The sequence below is a fragment of the Bidens hawaiensis genome, unplaced genomic scaffold (genome assembly GCF_021521415.1).
Source record: "Bidens hawaiensis isolate Kalapana, Puna unplaced genomic scaffold, B.hawaiensis_p1.1 tig00002507_1, whole genome shotgun sequence".
Taxonomy (NCBI): Eukaryota; Viridiplantae; Streptophyta; class Magnoliopsida; order Asterales; family Asteraceae; genus Bidens; species Bidens hawaiensis.
This window is the reverse complement of record NW_027491137.1, coordinates 1,721,488-1,738,444: the sequence shown is the minus strand read 5'-3', so window position 1 is coordinate 1,738,444 and position 16,957 is coordinate 1,721,488. Positions and strand designations below refer to the sequence as shown.

Below are 16,957 nucleotides of genomic sequence, written 5' to 3'. Positions count from 1 at the left end.
GAATCCATGACGTATTCCACGTATCGAATCTACGGAAATGTTTAGCTGATGAGACACCTGTTATGCCTCTAAAAGACGTACAAGTGAATGAGAAACTCAAGTTTGTAGAGGAGCCGATACGGATTGAAGATAGTTAAACCAAGTTCCTGAAACGTAAAAGATTGAAATTGGTAAAAGTTAGATGGAATTCGCGGAGAGGTCCGGAATTCACTTGGGAACTTGAATCTGAGATGAAGCTAAAATATCCACATATGTTTACATAAATCTCGAGGACGAGATTTTTCTAAAGGTGGGGAGGATGTAACACCGTGAAAATACCCCATCTAGTGTTGAGCCAAAAATGTAAATTTTAGAAGTTAAAGGGCTAAAAATGCAAAATCTGGAAGTAGAGGGACTAAACATAGAAATTCTGAAACTTATGCATCTTCGCGTATCACGAAGATGCAAAGCAGAACATCTTCGAGTATCGCGAAGTTGCTGGCACACATTTCAACGTTATCCAATGACGTGGTGACACGTGTCAGCACGGGGTTGATTTTGCTGCGCCGTCATACATCTTCGCGTATCGCGAACCGCCATAGGCTGCATCTTCACGTATCGTGAAGATGCACAAAATCGCTTATAAATAGGGCACCTACGAACTCAGCCCATTCATCCCATTTTCACACTCATTTTCACACACTTAACCTAGGGATCGTGCCAAGGACGTTCCGAGGTGCCAAGGGCTGTTTTTGCAAAGAAACGAGGAGTCGTTACGCTGTTAAACGAGCTGTTGATCTTGTACACGAAGCACAAGCCGAAGTGCTGCTGATTTTTTAAGTTCTTAAGTTCCGTCTAGCCTATTAAGGTAGGATTAAGGTTAAGTTACTTTACTAGTTACTTTAAGTACATTGATATAACTTAGTTAAGGGTATAGTCGTTAAACTGTTAATATTTTCCAAGTAATGTTTTATAAAGCAAAAACGATTGCTTCCACGTGAAGTAATGTTACCAAAACTATTATTTTGACGGACACGTAGTAACTGGAACGGGGTATCATTAGTAGACTCTTCTTGCCTAAGGAAAGCAATTCGTATACATCCCAATCAACCGCGGGACCCGTTTGCTTACCTGGAGAAGTTCGCCAACGTGATATCCTTTATTATGCCAAAGCGTGCTATTCCAAACGTCATATGTAAATCCAAAGTATTTTCATAAAACGACTATAACTATACTAAGGTTAGGTCAGACCTAAGAGTCTGCTGATCAGACCTCGAGTCTGTTGAACTGAAACAGACTTAAAAAGTCTGCTGAATAATACCAACTAGGTACTTATGCATACCTATTATGAATATAGGTTAATAGCATACTGAAGCTAAGGATTTTGATATTCCGACTGATATTACAAGGTGAATACGTTAACCTTTTACTGTCTGAACTGATTTTACTCTTGTAATAGACTAGTTGTTTATTAATAATATCATTGCTTGTAAAACTGCAACTCGGGTGTTTAATTCCCGAGTAGTTTTGATAATGTAAATTAATATTTACAATATTTAAAGACTTTCGCTAAAATGAACCCGTTACTCTGATATATTTACAAAATAGGTACCAACTATTGGTCACACCTCTAGGCCCTAGATCGATGTGTGACAATAAATAAACTTATATATATATATATATTAACTTACATATAGATATATTCGCAAAAGTTTAAACAAATGATTTATTTTGAGAGTTAATGTTGTTTGGTTTGTTAACCAATTAAAAATAGCATTAGTTTTCAATACATATTATAGTTTAAATAATGATATATTAGTTATAATGAAAACAAAACAAATATATATATATATATATTAAAAAACCGGGTTTTAAGAGTCTCGAACCCGGGTCCATGATATGGTTTTAACAAAAACATACACTAGCCATTAGACTAGTGGCTCACTTGTGTTCAAAGCTGATTCAGTTTAATAATTATGGTAAGTAATTGAGCTGGGTTTACAAAGAGAACAAAAGGTAGCGGTAGCAGGGACTTGAACCTGTGCCTGGAGAAGTTGGAAAGGTTTAAGCAATGTGCATTGGCCACTTGGTCCAGTGTCTAACATGTTAAAATTCTTGTTTCAATTATTTATAAACCCTAGATGGTATTGCGGCCGAACTCCTCATAAACCCAGGTTTGATTAAATCCCAAATTCAACAGTAAATCCTTCTGTTAATCAAAATTAACAAAGGGCTTTAGATTAGTGAATGGAACCAAACAAGGAACATGCAATAATTACCTAAATTGAGTTCGAATTGAATGTGTAAGAAGAGCTTAGGGTTTCGGATTCTGTAAACCGCGAATTTAGAATTTCGCGAGCTTCTGAGTGATACTTTGGTTAGGGCTTTGATTTGCGATGATTTAATTGCATTATGGACGGATTTTTATAGTGATTCATGATCAAACAAGCCACGGTTCTTGATGAAGATAAATCAGTGTCAATAGGTTGTAATAGAACATAATTAAACCATGATGAACACGTAATTGAACGACATACGTGCGGATATGACCAAATTTTGTTATTTACGCCTTAATACATGGATCATGAAGCCAGGGGGGTTGGTTAAGACAATCGTTGGAGGGAAGAAAAAAAATTTGTTTTTCAAAATAAATTTACACTTTAAACCCCTAGTGTTAGATCGGTTTGTCATGTTAAGAACGAACTTACATAAGGGGTGGATTTTATGCATGCTCAATAGTCCTAATAATTTGTTAAACGGACAGAACTAAATTAAAGTGACACGCAACGAAATAAACAATAAATGACCACATAAAATAATAATTTATTGAATTTTTTAATAACGAATGTTCATTTAAAAAGTGAAACAAAAGAAAAATAAAATAAGTAGGGTTTCGGGTTTGAAATTCGACGAATGTTACATTATCTATATCTATATATAGAGTTTTTTTCCCAAACTAGTGTTAGTGGAAAAAATATTTACCAAATATGTGTTATCTATAAAGTATTTACCAATATAGTGTTTTGACAAGTTTTTTTGTTTCTCACTCATAATTTTATTGGATAAAGCCAAGATGGGCCATAACATTTCTTTCTTATCTTTTTATTTTAAAACAATAATGCTACTTAAACACTAAAATAATTAATTTTTTTATACAATTGTGTATTTTTATGAAAATATATTATTAAAAAGGTGCGATGAATACACTAATTGAATGTTTTTGTCAACAAATAATTATGAAAAATAATGACCTGTTATATAATATTTAGAGCCTTATTAATTAAAATTGTTTTTTCGTATTCAACCTTGAACACGACTACTCCAAATGACATATTTATAAGTTCATACAAAAGCTTGAATTTGCATGTTTTTTAAAAGTCATCTAAAAATTTAACAATGTATTTGTGTTCAGATATATAAGAAAAACTTAAGAATGTATTAAGTGTTTTTAATTCTTTTATATTCTGAAACCTAAGTAAAAACAAGAGTTTTTTTTTTTTTTTTCTGAAAAGCGTTTCTCAAAAAATTCAATTTGAAACCGATTTTTTGTTTAAAAAAAAATTTATTTGAAGTTTTTTTTTTATTGAAAATATGCTATTAAAACAGTTTTTCTAATAAAAAGTCATTTTATTTCAAAAAATTGTGTTCTTCAAAAACGAAAAAATAAATGATTTTCTCTTTTAAGAAAAAAAAACATTTGTCTTATATTTAAACATTTTGGAACTATTCTTTAACCAGCTAAAGGTTTTTTAAATACACAAAAGAAAACTATTAAATATTTTTAATGGTAAAAACGGTTCCAATTGAGAACAAAATTTAACAGAAACATTTTATTCATAAAATGTTTTCTTAATAGAAAAACTTTTAAAACGTACTTTTAAAAGAAAATATCTTTTTCTTTAATTAAAAAAATATTTAAAACTTTTATTAGATAGAAACACTATTGAATCAATTCCTTTCAATTGTTGCTCTTTGTTTTGAAAATAAAAATTATGGAATGTAAAAGAATTTTAAAAATCATTTAAAATGATCTCTACAAAATGTTTAAACTAAAGAACATTTGTTAAAATCAAAGTAACACTTTTTTTAATGGGATTAGGATTTAGGAGGGAGAAACAAAAAGTTTGTCAAAACACTATATTGGGAAATACTTTCTAAAAAACACCTATTTAGTAAATATTTTTTTTATCAACACTAGTTTTGGAAAAAAAACTCTACATATATACATATTAAAACAACATTTCTCTCCATAACTAACATTTATTCTCATAACTTTATACCAATATAATATTTCAAAATTAAATTAAATAATTATTTTCATGTATTATCATAATTTTTTGCTAATAAAATAATTCAAAATTAAATTAAATTACATTCAAATTCTAGAATTCTCGTTAATATAATAAATCAAAATTAAATTAAAATAATCACACTCATCAGTTCGATTGATTCCACATATATTTCACACAAATTTCAGGCCAAACTTTAATTTTCACAAAAACACTATCTCCGCCCTTTTTAATTTCTATTCCCTCCATCGAAAAATCAACAATTGTCGTTATTTCCTTCTTCATAACTGGTATTTTCGATTGTCACAAATTCATCTTCTAATTCGATGAGTGAAACCTTCAATTGATAATGTAACTTCCTAATCCGATGATTTTAGATTAAAAGTTAATCTGAAATTGGTTAATTATTGCAATCACTATTGCTTATAGGGAATTAGACCTTTGGAATATCTAGTGTTTGAGAATGATGAGTGTTCTACACAATTCAATGTAAGTTTAAATTTTTGATTCAATTCATTGTTTCAAATTTTGATTAGATCCACGATTTAACTTCTGAATCTCAAATTTGTTTATGATGCTAATGCTAGGATTTGAATGTAAACTTAATCATTTTTTTTTTGCTATTTTCTTTTTAACCATCCATATATCAAATGTAAACTTAATTATTATTTTTTTGTTATTTTCTTTTTAATCATCCGTATATCAAACGGATTAGTTTTTTATATTGAAAAAATATTAAAGTATGATTTCAACTTCTTTGCCGACATTTTGGGAATATAATAAGCACTTAAAACAATTACAGTAAAATATGTTGTTTTTCTATATTATATACGAGAATATTAAAAATGGTTAAACATAAAGTTTAAGGAATCTTTTTTACTTAAGAAAAAAATATGCTTTGACTTTAGCAAATTAAGTAATAAAATCCATGCTAAAAATTTTATAATAAAAATCGAAGAATATTTCAAAAATTAAAATTTAGGTATAACTAGAATCTGAATCTGAATATATATAATAAACAACAATCTAATATTTGATTAGAATCGAACTTGTACTATATCTTACAATCATATGTTCAACATGACAAAGTATACAAGAGTAGTTCAAATGAATTTTTTTTCTTACGATCAAGAAACTCTAATAATCTAATTATATGATTTATCAATATACTATTTTGTTATCGAAACGGTATTTACGTAATACTAACACCTTCTACTCGTATAATTATATCATTTGTTTACCCGTAATGAACTGTTGATTTATTCTTATTCCAATTAGAATATTGTATAAATAAGTTAGTGAAACCATAGTAGCTTTTCCATTAGAGTGAAACTATAAGTAAAATAACAAAAAATAAAAGTTATAAATTTCATTGTTTACGTTGTGGCTTGTGAGTATAAATTAATATCGGTCAATAAATAATTAGATTATTAAATCCAATTTCCTAAACAAAATTAACTAGGGCAATTTTTTTTTATATGAATTTCTGAGACATGCAAACCACTGTAGGTTGGTGGTGTAAGTCTGTTAGACTGTTAGTTAAAAAGGATATATTAGAAAAGATTATGACTTATAATTTAATTAAAAAAAAAAAAGAATGTAAACTAAGCAAATCAAATTTATTTCAAGCAAGACAACGAATTCCCACACGCCCAAACAAAAACCAAACTTGAGAAAACGTGCATCCCACACCCTCAATATCCCCTCTCTATATACACTCCATCCACACCACCATTTCACATTATATTATCAAACACTTATAATTAACTTCATGGCGGGCCCCAAAAAGTCCCCGCCACCGTTGTCGTCGCCACCACCACTTTCACCCTCCCGATCACCCGCAGTCTCCCTCCAACCCTCCTCCCCGCGTAAAAACCCCTCAAAATCCACCAAAATCCTCCGCCGCGTCCGCTCCGTCTTCCGCTCGTTCCCCATCATAACCCCCGCGGCATGCAAGTTCCCGGGGTCCCTCCACACCCAACACGACAACCACCACATCCACGGTGGGACCCGCATGACCGGCACCCTCTTCGGCTACCGAAAAACCCGAATCAACCTCGCTATCCAAGAAAACCCGAGGTGTTTACCCGTTCTTTTACTAGAACTATCCATTCCAACGGGAAAACTATTACAAGAAATGGGGTTGGGGCTCGTTCGAATCGCGATGGAGTGCGAGAAACGAGGCGGGAAGACGAAGCTCGTCGACGAGCCGATATGGACGATGTATTGTAACGGTAAGAAAATGGGGTACGGTGTGAAACGAGAGCCTACGGATGATGATTTGTATGTTATGCAAACGTTGCATGCGATATCTATGGGGGCTGGAGTGCTTCCAAACGCCGGTGGTGATACTAGTAGTAATAATAATAATAATACTAGTAATAGTGACGATGTGGTTGATGTTAATGCGGGTCCTGGTATGGGTATGGATGAAGAGTTAACATACATGCGGGCGCATTTTGAGCGAGTCATTGGATCGAAGGATTCCGAGACTTATTACATGATGAATCCGGATTGGAATAGTGGTCCGGAATTAAGTATATTCTTTGTCCGAGTTTGAATTGGTTTTGGTTTTTGTTTTGTTACTTTTTAATGTAATTAAGGTATTATGTTTTGAATAGGAATTGTGTTAAGTTTTTACACTTTGATAACATTCTTGTTTTTCTTCTGTAATATTTACCTGTCTCAATAGATGTAAATTTGAAATAATTTTTTATGAGAAAAATATGAAACTTCTAAAAGAATTTATTTAGTGAATGATTATTTTAACAGCTAATAGCCTAATAATAATAGCATTAAGCCATTAAGAATTAGCCGCAAAATTAGCAAACGATTGGGATCGGTTACAAATTTAGCAACATTTTTGTCTATAATTATCTTGTTAATCAAATCCTTTTCGAAAATAGAAAATATTATATTTCCTAAATATGAAAGAAACTAAGGGTAAACTGCAGAGGTTTGGTCAACTTATTCTGCAGATGTTTGAAGATATGATTCTCAGACTGTAGACATTTTACCTTTAAAAAAACAAACATCACCTAAACCTTGTTAATTCTTAGGATGAGATGGAGCCTCTCTTAAAATGGAGGATTCCGATTGGTTGCCATACTTGACGCCCATTCGATCTCTCCCTTTCGTGCTCGTTAACCACTCATGTCTCGTCCTTGGCGCCCACGACACGGTGTATCCGGAAAATGTTGATGTGATGGTGGGTGTTAACCCACAATATATAGCCTTAAATCCTTAATGCAATTACTTCACACAGTAATTATAACTATAAATTATGTTAAGAAATTTAACTGAGTATTTTTAGTGCATTATTCTTTATTTTTTTTTCTGGTTAAAATAAATTAAAATGATTTCTAGAGATTAGCATGTTATATTTTAATTTGTTATATTCTTATAAAAATAAATTAACATGTTATTTTTTTAGCTTTATAACACTTTTTTCTTAAAACTTTTTATTTGTCAAAAAAGGGTGTTTTATTTTTATACTAAAAATATATTAAAAAAATAAGTAAAAAGTTAAAAATTAAATAAACATAAGTATTAATAGTGAAGTTAGTTACACCTCACTATATTGGTCTTTCAATTTGTGATGAGTTTTTCACTAGACCTCTCTGAAACAATAGATATAATCATTGTACAAAACTTCTCTAAACAAGTGACAGCCCTCATTATCATAAGCAAGTCCAGTTCGAAAAATATGAAGGCCTAAATCAAAATAAAGATTTAATGGCCTTTTTTATAACAAATTGTTAAGAAAAAAATAATTTTTTTATTACAAATTTTGACCTCATACCTATATTTTAGTATAAACCAAACATACCCATCACCACAATACATTATTTTAAATTTACTTTACTCATCTTATATACTAATAAACAAAAATAATGATGCTTAGTTGCCCTAACCACATTCAATCTTAGCATAAATCTTCTAATCTCTTCTCTTTAATCCATGCTATCTATGGGTCATAGGTAAAAATAGTTTGGCCCATTAATTACCACATTTTCAATATATTTGAAGATATTATGTACATATTAATAACCATTTATAATAATTTAATATCTGAAATATAATTATTTTAAATGTATACCTTAGTTATTATTACTGAAGTCAACATTTTTAACAATAAGAACCCGCGAATTCAATTTGAATTATGCAAAGTTTCTCACTTCATATATTTATAAAGTTTTAATTATGTTACTTAATCTTAGTTTTCAATTATGTGATTAATTAATGAATCTTATATTTAATATTCTAAACAAAATCTTCTAAAAGAACAATTAAAATCATAATTAATGATACCTAAAAAATTTGATGGCATACAATTCATGTTTTTTGCAGAAAAAATATAAATCCGAGTTCTTAACTTTTTGGGAACCGTCAATTCCTTTTTTTTTACTTCATAAACACCTATCACATTATCAATATTTAATCTGTCTCTATGTTTTCCATATGAATGTAATTTTGAGATTCTAGCATTTTATTATTTTTACTACATATTTCATTTTTTTACCTTTAATTTTATGTTTTTATTTCAAATAATGAACTTTATTTTATTTATTTTTTCATTTAACAAATCCCGTGTAATACATGAGTTCAAAAGCTAGTTATTATATATCTATATATAATATTTTTTGGACTTGGAGGCCTTAATTAAGTGTGGACCTAAAGCCATAACTTATTTTCGCTTACCCACGGGCCACCCCTGATAGCAACTTTCTAATTAAAAGAGATCAAGATCCTCTCAACTTATTATTATTGAATCAGAGACAACATGTTTATCTCTTTTTACAATATGAAATGAATCATCACAATTTTTCTGAAGTTATCTTTTAACTTTCAGTAATATATGGGTAATTAACTCAACATTTATCACCCACGTTCATAGTGAATAGCACGTAGGCCTTGTGTTATAGATCATAAGTGCGCCATATCAGATCACTTGAACAAATGCCGCCCATTTGGTTGTAACCTGAACCTATTTCAATTTTGGCATGATGAAAATCAATACCTTTTAAAAAACGACTTGTTTTAACCATAAAACTTTTACTACTTATAATTGATACCAAAACAAATCCTTAGAAATCACCGGCAGGACTAACACCAAGTCACCAATCACTTTATACGTATATGAGAAGACAATAAAAATGCTAACTTAACTTTCTATTCCCTCAACTTTGCAATAAAATCGTCTAGAAACACACACAAAATTGGTTCATTAACGTTTAAAAAAAGGGAAAAAAGTTAAAAAAAAAAAAATCTTTTAGACCTAAAATATGCTATGATGTCCTGATTTCTGCTCTAGTGTCTTCTGGAAGAACCACTTTACCTATTTTACCCCCATGATTGCTCACCATATTCATCCGTCAGTCTCTTATTTTCTCCATAATAAAATATCAAAGATCCATTTTACCTTTAACATGGTGTATAATTTGATTCTGATATATGATTACTAGTTAACTATTTTGAAGAAACACTAATCGATCCCGGGCAGATTACGGATAATCTGGGGGTTAAATGGATGTTTCCCACGAGGGGTTAGACCCGGCAAAGATGGTTCTTTTGATAACCTGCAAAACAGACCGTGGGGGGGGGGGGTTCCTCCTTGTGACCACCCTCCGGCGTGAGAATCAGACTAGATTGCTCTTGAATATAAATGTATATTAAGAGATTGCTAGAGCAGATATCAGGTATAATATGTAATACGAGATAGTATATGATAAGATGATAAGATGAGATGATCATACCATTTGGGGTATTTATAGCCGAAGGTAGGTTTCCAAGAAGGTGTAGCCGGCTGAATAGTATTCCTGTTCTACCAACTGTGGCCTACGCACGTGCCATGCTGGTAGTTGGTGGGTAGGCAGCGGCTGACAGTGACCAGGCCTGCTGTGTACTATTCCTTTTCCAACAACTGCCGGCTATGCACGTGGTATGACAGGAGTTGGTGAGTAGGCAGCGGCTAATAGTGACATACAGTACAAGAGCATGCTGCTCGCCATACTGTTGTCAATAAGCTGTCGTATCTTTGGTCAGATCTTTTGCCCATACCTCGTCAGGTACAGTACAGAAGATCTTCCCGTATCGTACGGACTGGCTTATTTGGGCGGGAGTATTCCCCCTTCCGCCTTTGTGAGGGATTGTTCCCGGCTTTGCTCATTCCTTCAAGTGACAACTGAATTATTGAGAGCTAAGTGCATTGTGCGTGTAGCCTTGCTGCGCGGGTGGCCTTCCCTGATGGCTTGTATCCGCAGCTGCCGGAACAGGCAGAGTACACCATTGGGAGGCATTTCCTGCGGGAACAGCTTGCGTACTGCGCGTAAGGACGTCACGTCTCTGAGCATGGTGGGTCCTGCGGATCCAGTTGGTTTCTGCGCAGACGTCTCTCTTCAAGGTGAGTCTTGCGGGTCCAACTGGGCTCTGCTGAGACCTACCTCTTCAAGTCCCCCCAGTCCAATGTTCTTCTCATGAATGTTTAATAAAGTGAGGTGAACTTTTGGACTTAAGCAAAGGGTTTTGAAAAGGGTTTAGTTTTAAGGTTTTCCATGGGGATTCTTCCCGCGGAAGTCCTTGTCACTTGCGGAAATTCCCGACTTTCCTGCTTGATCTTTGGGTATGATGCGGGTAGGTCTGTAACCTCCTCGCAAGTCAGGAGTGTTGAGTCCCACTTGTGTGGATTCTCCATGAGGTTTTGGTAGTTTTGAACATAGTGATCAATTATGTTAAAACCACCAATTCCATCTTGAAGCTTCAAACAATGTAGTTCCCGACATTCCCGCTATGCGGGGATGTTATTCCCGTTTCCGCAAGCATTGCCCAGAAGATCCTTCTTGGTTTCAATTCCCTGCGGAGCGCTAGGTATGTGAAGGGTTTTGCCTTAACACTGTACCCGCGCTTGTCTTACGGTTACTTTACTTCCAAGGTATTCCTGGCGTCAATTCCCTGCGGGTGCTAAGTATGTGAAGGGTCTTGCCTTAACACTGTACCCGCACCCGTCTTATAGTTACTTGGTTGCCGAGGTATTCTTGGCTTCAATTCTCTGCAGGTGCTAAGTATGTGAAGGGTTTTGCCTTAACACTGTACCCGCACCTGTCTTATGGTTACTTGGTTGCCAAGGTAAGGGGTATTTTCCCGCTTACTTTTGAATCTTTGAATTTTTTTATTTTTTTGAAATTCGAAGAGTTGGTGAAAGGATAAGAACAGTCCAAACTGCTGAAAAGTCGTGCAACGGTTTCTTCTGACTGTGTCAGGACGTGCAGGAAGTTATGGTGACGTGACAGTACCTGGTCATTCCAGACGCTTTTTCAGGCGCGTGGGCGCGATTTTTCGGGCGCGTGGCCGCGAAATTAATGGTACGCGTCCTTTCAACAGCTGTTGCCAGCTTGCTTTTTGCCACGTGTCATAGTTTCATTGCACCTTCGATTTCTCTCTCTTCCGCATTAAATTCATCGCATTAATTGCGATTAGTATATAAAGGGGGAGAGGGTTCTTTGTAACCCACACTTTCACTTTTCTCTTCATCTTCAAAACGATTTCCGGCGAATACTCACCTTTTCAGTCGAGCATTCTCTTGAAATCGTTTTCTTCTTTCATCTGCAAGATGTCTTCTCACGATCTCGAAGCTACAGCCCAGGAGGCTGGGGTTTATGCCGATGACAAGAGTACTGCTGGCGAGTGCCAGTGTGCTCTGCCTGTCGATCTATATCAGTACATCGTCAGGAAGTTCATGCTCGAGTCTCTCGAGCCTGAGTTTTCTGAACCTCATCAGACGGTGTATGATGCCCCCAGAGGCAAGATCGGGGTATATGCTGCATTCTTTGTCTACGGGAATCTTAGGTTCCCGTTGACAAAGTTTGTGTACCGTGTCCTAGAGAGGCACGGTGTACACCTGACAGAGGTGCACCCGATGGCGATCGCGAAGATTCGCCACTTCGAGTGGGTGTGCCGGATTCTGGGCATTGAGCCCTTTGTCGACCGCCTGATGACCTTCTACACTTGGAGGTGCATCTAGGGGTGGTATACCGTGATAACCCGGATCAAGGGTTTGAAGATTTGCGCAACCGAGCGCAGTCTTCGTTCGTGAAAGCGGGAGTTCTTTTTCATCTCCGCTCGCGCCATCCCCCTTGCCATGAAGTTCAAGAATGGGCAAGCTCTCCCCAGCCTTCACGCCTCCAACTACCAGGAGGCGGAATGGTTCTCGAAGATATCCCGAGTCCAATCTCCGGTTTACCGGTTTGCGGAGTCCGGGATGGTGATGCTCGGGATGAGCCGGGTGTGGAAGGATGCGGATGCGCAAAAGATCCCGATCGTCCTCGAATACGGTTTGAACTCTGTTCCTTACGGTATGCTCTTTTTACTTTGTTTATATAGGTTTGTCTTCTAACTGCTTTTTCTTTTATTTCAGAGGGGAACGACTTGCAGTCGCTCCTGTATCAGCGGGAGGCTGACAGTCCCGCTCGGATGGGTACTCGCGCTCTAGACGAGAACGAGTTGCCCATCCTTGAACAGACGGCGGATCGGTTCGTGGAGGTCTACCCGCTAGGCCACGAGATCCTGAGCGCCAGGCGGCCAGGTAAGGCGCTATTCAACCCTCGACCCCTCAATGCTGAAACCTCTGCTGGCATTCCTCTAATCTTATGTTCTGATGAGGAATCCGCAGATGGTCCTCCGTTGGTGCGGAAGAAGAAGGCTGCCGGCGGGAAGGGGAAGGAGAAGGTGGCCTCCACTGCCGATCCGGTGCCTCGGTCTGACTCAGAGGCCGAGAGCGAGGAGGTGGCGGGGAACCCCGGTGGTGATAAGACCACCGCTCCGGAGGCTGCGACGACTGTCACCTCCGGAGAGCCCAGGATGACAACGGTGTTCGGCGTGAAGAGGCCGGCTCCATCGGGTTCATCCCCGCCTGTCCGCACTTTTAGGCTCAAGAAAACCCGTAAGTATAAACTTTACTTTTAACTTCATAGCTTTCCATCATTAATACTTATCTTCTTTGTGCAGGCGTGGATGTTGACGCATTCCAGGGTGGAGCAGGGAGGAGTACCTCCCCGCCCATGACGGTAGGCTTGGTCAGCCTACCTGAGGCGACGACCCAGGCGGCTGTGCCTTCGCCTGCTTCCGTTGGTTCAGTTGCTCACTCCGTTGAGCCAATTGTTCCAGCTTTGATGACATCACCGCCGGCCGTCAGTGCGATATTTACCGCATCTTTCACTGAGCCGGCGGTTACTTCTGCTGCGGACTCCGCAGCGGCGACCGCGGCGGCCTTCACCATGCCTCCTCCGTCATCGGCAACGACGGCCGATCCTTCAGGTATGCATGGGGCTTCTCGCCAACCTCTGCCTCCTTCCCGTCTACCTGACCTCTTGGACGGATTTCCCTTGGGTTCAGGTGATGGGTTTGGCGGCTATCGGCCTGTTATTGACCCTACAGGTGCGTAGGGTTCTTTTGGCCTATTTTTTTTTTTTTTATATATATCATCTTTTCCTAACTGCTTTTTGTTTTTTGCAGTGTCGGATTCCAATGAAGTGTATGTTCCACGATGGAACATCCGCCGAGGAACAACCCTTCGCACACCTGTGGAGTGCGTGGAGTGGGCTTGTCACGCAGCTCCCAGTGGTGCGTTGGGGGAAGCCATGGCTAGCTACCAGGAGGGTAGGCTAACCAATGAGCTTCGGGTTCTCCTGGCCCGGATGCAGCCGCGCGTCGAGCTGCTTTGTCGTGAAAACGACAAGTTAAAAGCAGCTCGCATTCAAGAAGTAGCTCAGGCGCGGGCTGTCCGGGAGGACAATAGGAGGCTCTCCGCCGCGGCCGCGGAGAAGGAGAAGGCGTTCAAGGCCCTTGAAGTTGAGGTTCAGGCCCGTCTCGAGGCCCGTTCCAAGGCTGCCCAAGCTGTTAATGAACAGCTTCGGCTGGCTAAGGAAACTGCTAGGAACGCAACTGAAAGGGCCACCAAGGCTGAAGCTGTTGCTGAGCCTCTACGCGTGGAGAATGAGGAGCTTAAAGCCAAATTAGAGGCTCTCCAGCAGGCTCATGATGCCTTGGCGATGGAAGACGCCAAAAAGCTCCAAGAGATCTTGGACCAGAGGGGGGTGCTTGACCACACTGAACGGAAGCTAAAGGGCATCGAAGAGGCTGCGGCTAAAGAAGTGTTGCTTGCCAACCTCAACAAAAGTGAAGCCGAACGCGCCCGTAACGAAGCTCAAGCTGCCCTCCAGGAGGCTCTGGTTGCCAAGGAATGGCTTCTTCGAGAAGCGTTGTCTCAGGTATGTTTAGCTTCATGTCTTCACGCTTTTCTTTGTAAATAGAAAAGGTTTTGATACTTGTATTCTCTTGTAGGTTGTGCATCGGGTCTTCGCGGATACGTCTTATGACTATGCTATGAGCGCAGCCCTCAACGCTTCTCATGAGGATGGGGAAAAGGCCGGCTTCCTGCTTGGTCTAGGGTTCGTTGAGAAAGGCATCCCGCCTTCCAACTTCCCTTTATTTGATGTGGATACTGAAGCTGTTTACGACCAAGCAGTGAATCAGTATGCCGCCTTCCCGCATCCGGTGGTGGAGAAGGTGAACGAAATTGCTGTTGCTGATGATGGGTTAGCTATCCTTAAAGCTTTCCTTGAACCGCCACGCTCTACTGATGGTGCTGGTCCAAGTGGAAGTGGCCCTGAAGCTTGATCCTGAAGATCCCTTCCCACTGCTAGGATAGATTTAGCTTGTATAGATTTATATTCTTGTAGGCGGGTAGTTACCCGGCCATTCTTGTAATGAATATTATGAAATATAAATCTTTGTGCGGGTAAGACCGCTACTTTCACTGGATTCCTTGCTTTATAAACGTTATATGACTTGCATACTTTCGTTTAAATTAGCAATTTTCCAAGTGTTTAGAATAAGTTAACCTTTGAACGTGGTAGATAATAGGTTGAAGTTTTGCTTCCTCTTTCGTGATTGTGCGGGTAAGACCGTCACTTGCACTTAGTAGGATGGCTAAACTTTACCTACATCTGACCACCGTGGAGGTTTTCCTCATCTTTTTATAAATTTCTAAGTGTTTAGGATAAGTTAACCTTTGAACGTGGTAGATAATAGGTTGAAGTTTTGCTTCCTCTTTCGTGATTGTGCGGGTAGGACCGTCACTTGCACTTAGTAGGATGGCTAAACTTTACCTACATCTGACCTCCGTGGAGGTTTTCCTCATCTTTTTAGAAATTTCTAAGTGTTTAGGATAAGTTAACCTTTGAACGTGGTATATAATAGGTTGAAGTTTTGCTTCCTCTTTCGTGATTGTGCGGGTATGACCGTCACTTGCACTTAGTAGGATGGCTAAACTTTACCTACATCTGACCTGCGAGGAGGTTTTCCTCATCCTGTTAGAAATTTTTTATAAGTATTTTGAATAAGTTAACCGTTCGACGCGCGGTTGTCAATAGGTTCGGTTTCCTCTCATGATTTGTGCGGTTAGGACCGGCACTTTCATTTAGTTGGATTACCAAAGTTTACCTATGACAAACCTGCGTGAAGGTTTGCCGTTTTTTGGGTTTATGCGGGTTTTGCCGCCTTCCCCACACAACGACTTTCACCCTTATGTATGCGGTGAAAACCGGCATCAGTGTTGAATAAATTAACCGTTCGATGCGCGGTTGTTAATAGGTTAGTGTTCAGTTTCCTCTATCATGATTCATGCGGATAGACCGGCACTTTCATTTAGTGGGATGACTGAACTTTACCTTTAACTGACCTGCGTGAAGGTTTGCCATTTTTTGGGTTTATGCGGGTTTTGCCGCCTTCCCCACGCAACGACTTTCACACTTATGTATGCGGTGAAAACCGGCATCAGTGTTGAAAGTTCATAAAAGTATAAATGTAAAACCATCAGCGTCGATGTTCTAAGGAGAATCATTTCCATTAGAAGTGGCTCTGGGCCTTTTCTTTACAAATTTGGAATTGGTCTACATGCAAACTGTTTAATTGAGCTCCCTTCCATGTTGTTGGGATGGGAGTGCCATCGAGCCGATATGCTCCTGGTTCGGGATCTCGTTGTTTACGCAGTATGTAGTCTCCATCATTGAAGCTGTAATTTTATTCGTGTTTTCCCCAACTGGGGTTCTACACTCATCAGCCTGCTCAGCGTTCATTGCGCCACGAGGTGCGCGAGCGTCCCATCTCTGACAAATGCTTCAACCATGTCCTTTACGTCTGTGCATTCTTCAGTGTTGTGGCCTTTTGTCCTGTGAAAGTCACAGTATTTGCTCCGATCAGCATTGTGACGATGTCGGATTATTGGAGCCTTTGGCCATGGGAGCTCCTCAGTGGCGAATATCTCGGTGACGCTTTTGGTGAGCGGCGTCCATCTGGAGTTCTGGTTTGACTGTATGTTATCTCTTCCGCCTAACCGATGTTGCAAGCCGGATGAGGTGTCAAAGTTTACCCTTGACTGCCAAATGCCTAGCTTCCGCTTTTTGTTTAATCGGGCGGTAAGGACGTTGTCTTCTCTTGTTTTCTGGGTGTAGAGATTTGTGCTCTGGGGGAGATCTCTACCCAGTTGCTTCTCCGTTTCCGCAAAGCGTTTAGCTTCTGTCATGATGGCATCCCATGTGGATGGCATGCCATCTTTACCCGTTAAGGTGCGGATGAGCTCTGGGTCGTTCGCGCCCTGGATGAAAGCAGCGCGAACAAGATCTTCGCTAATA

The 16,957-nt window shown here is 38.4% G+C and overlaps 1 pseudogene; it reads left to right on the top strand.

The window, feature by feature from the left end:
• The first annotated feature begins 5,971 nt into the window (after positions 1-5,971).
• LOC143619745 (protein MIZU-KUSSEI 1 pseudogene) lies at positions 5,972-6,828 on the top strand (annotated as a pseudogene).
• The last annotated feature ends 10,129 nt before the right edge of the window (positions 6,829-16,957 follow it).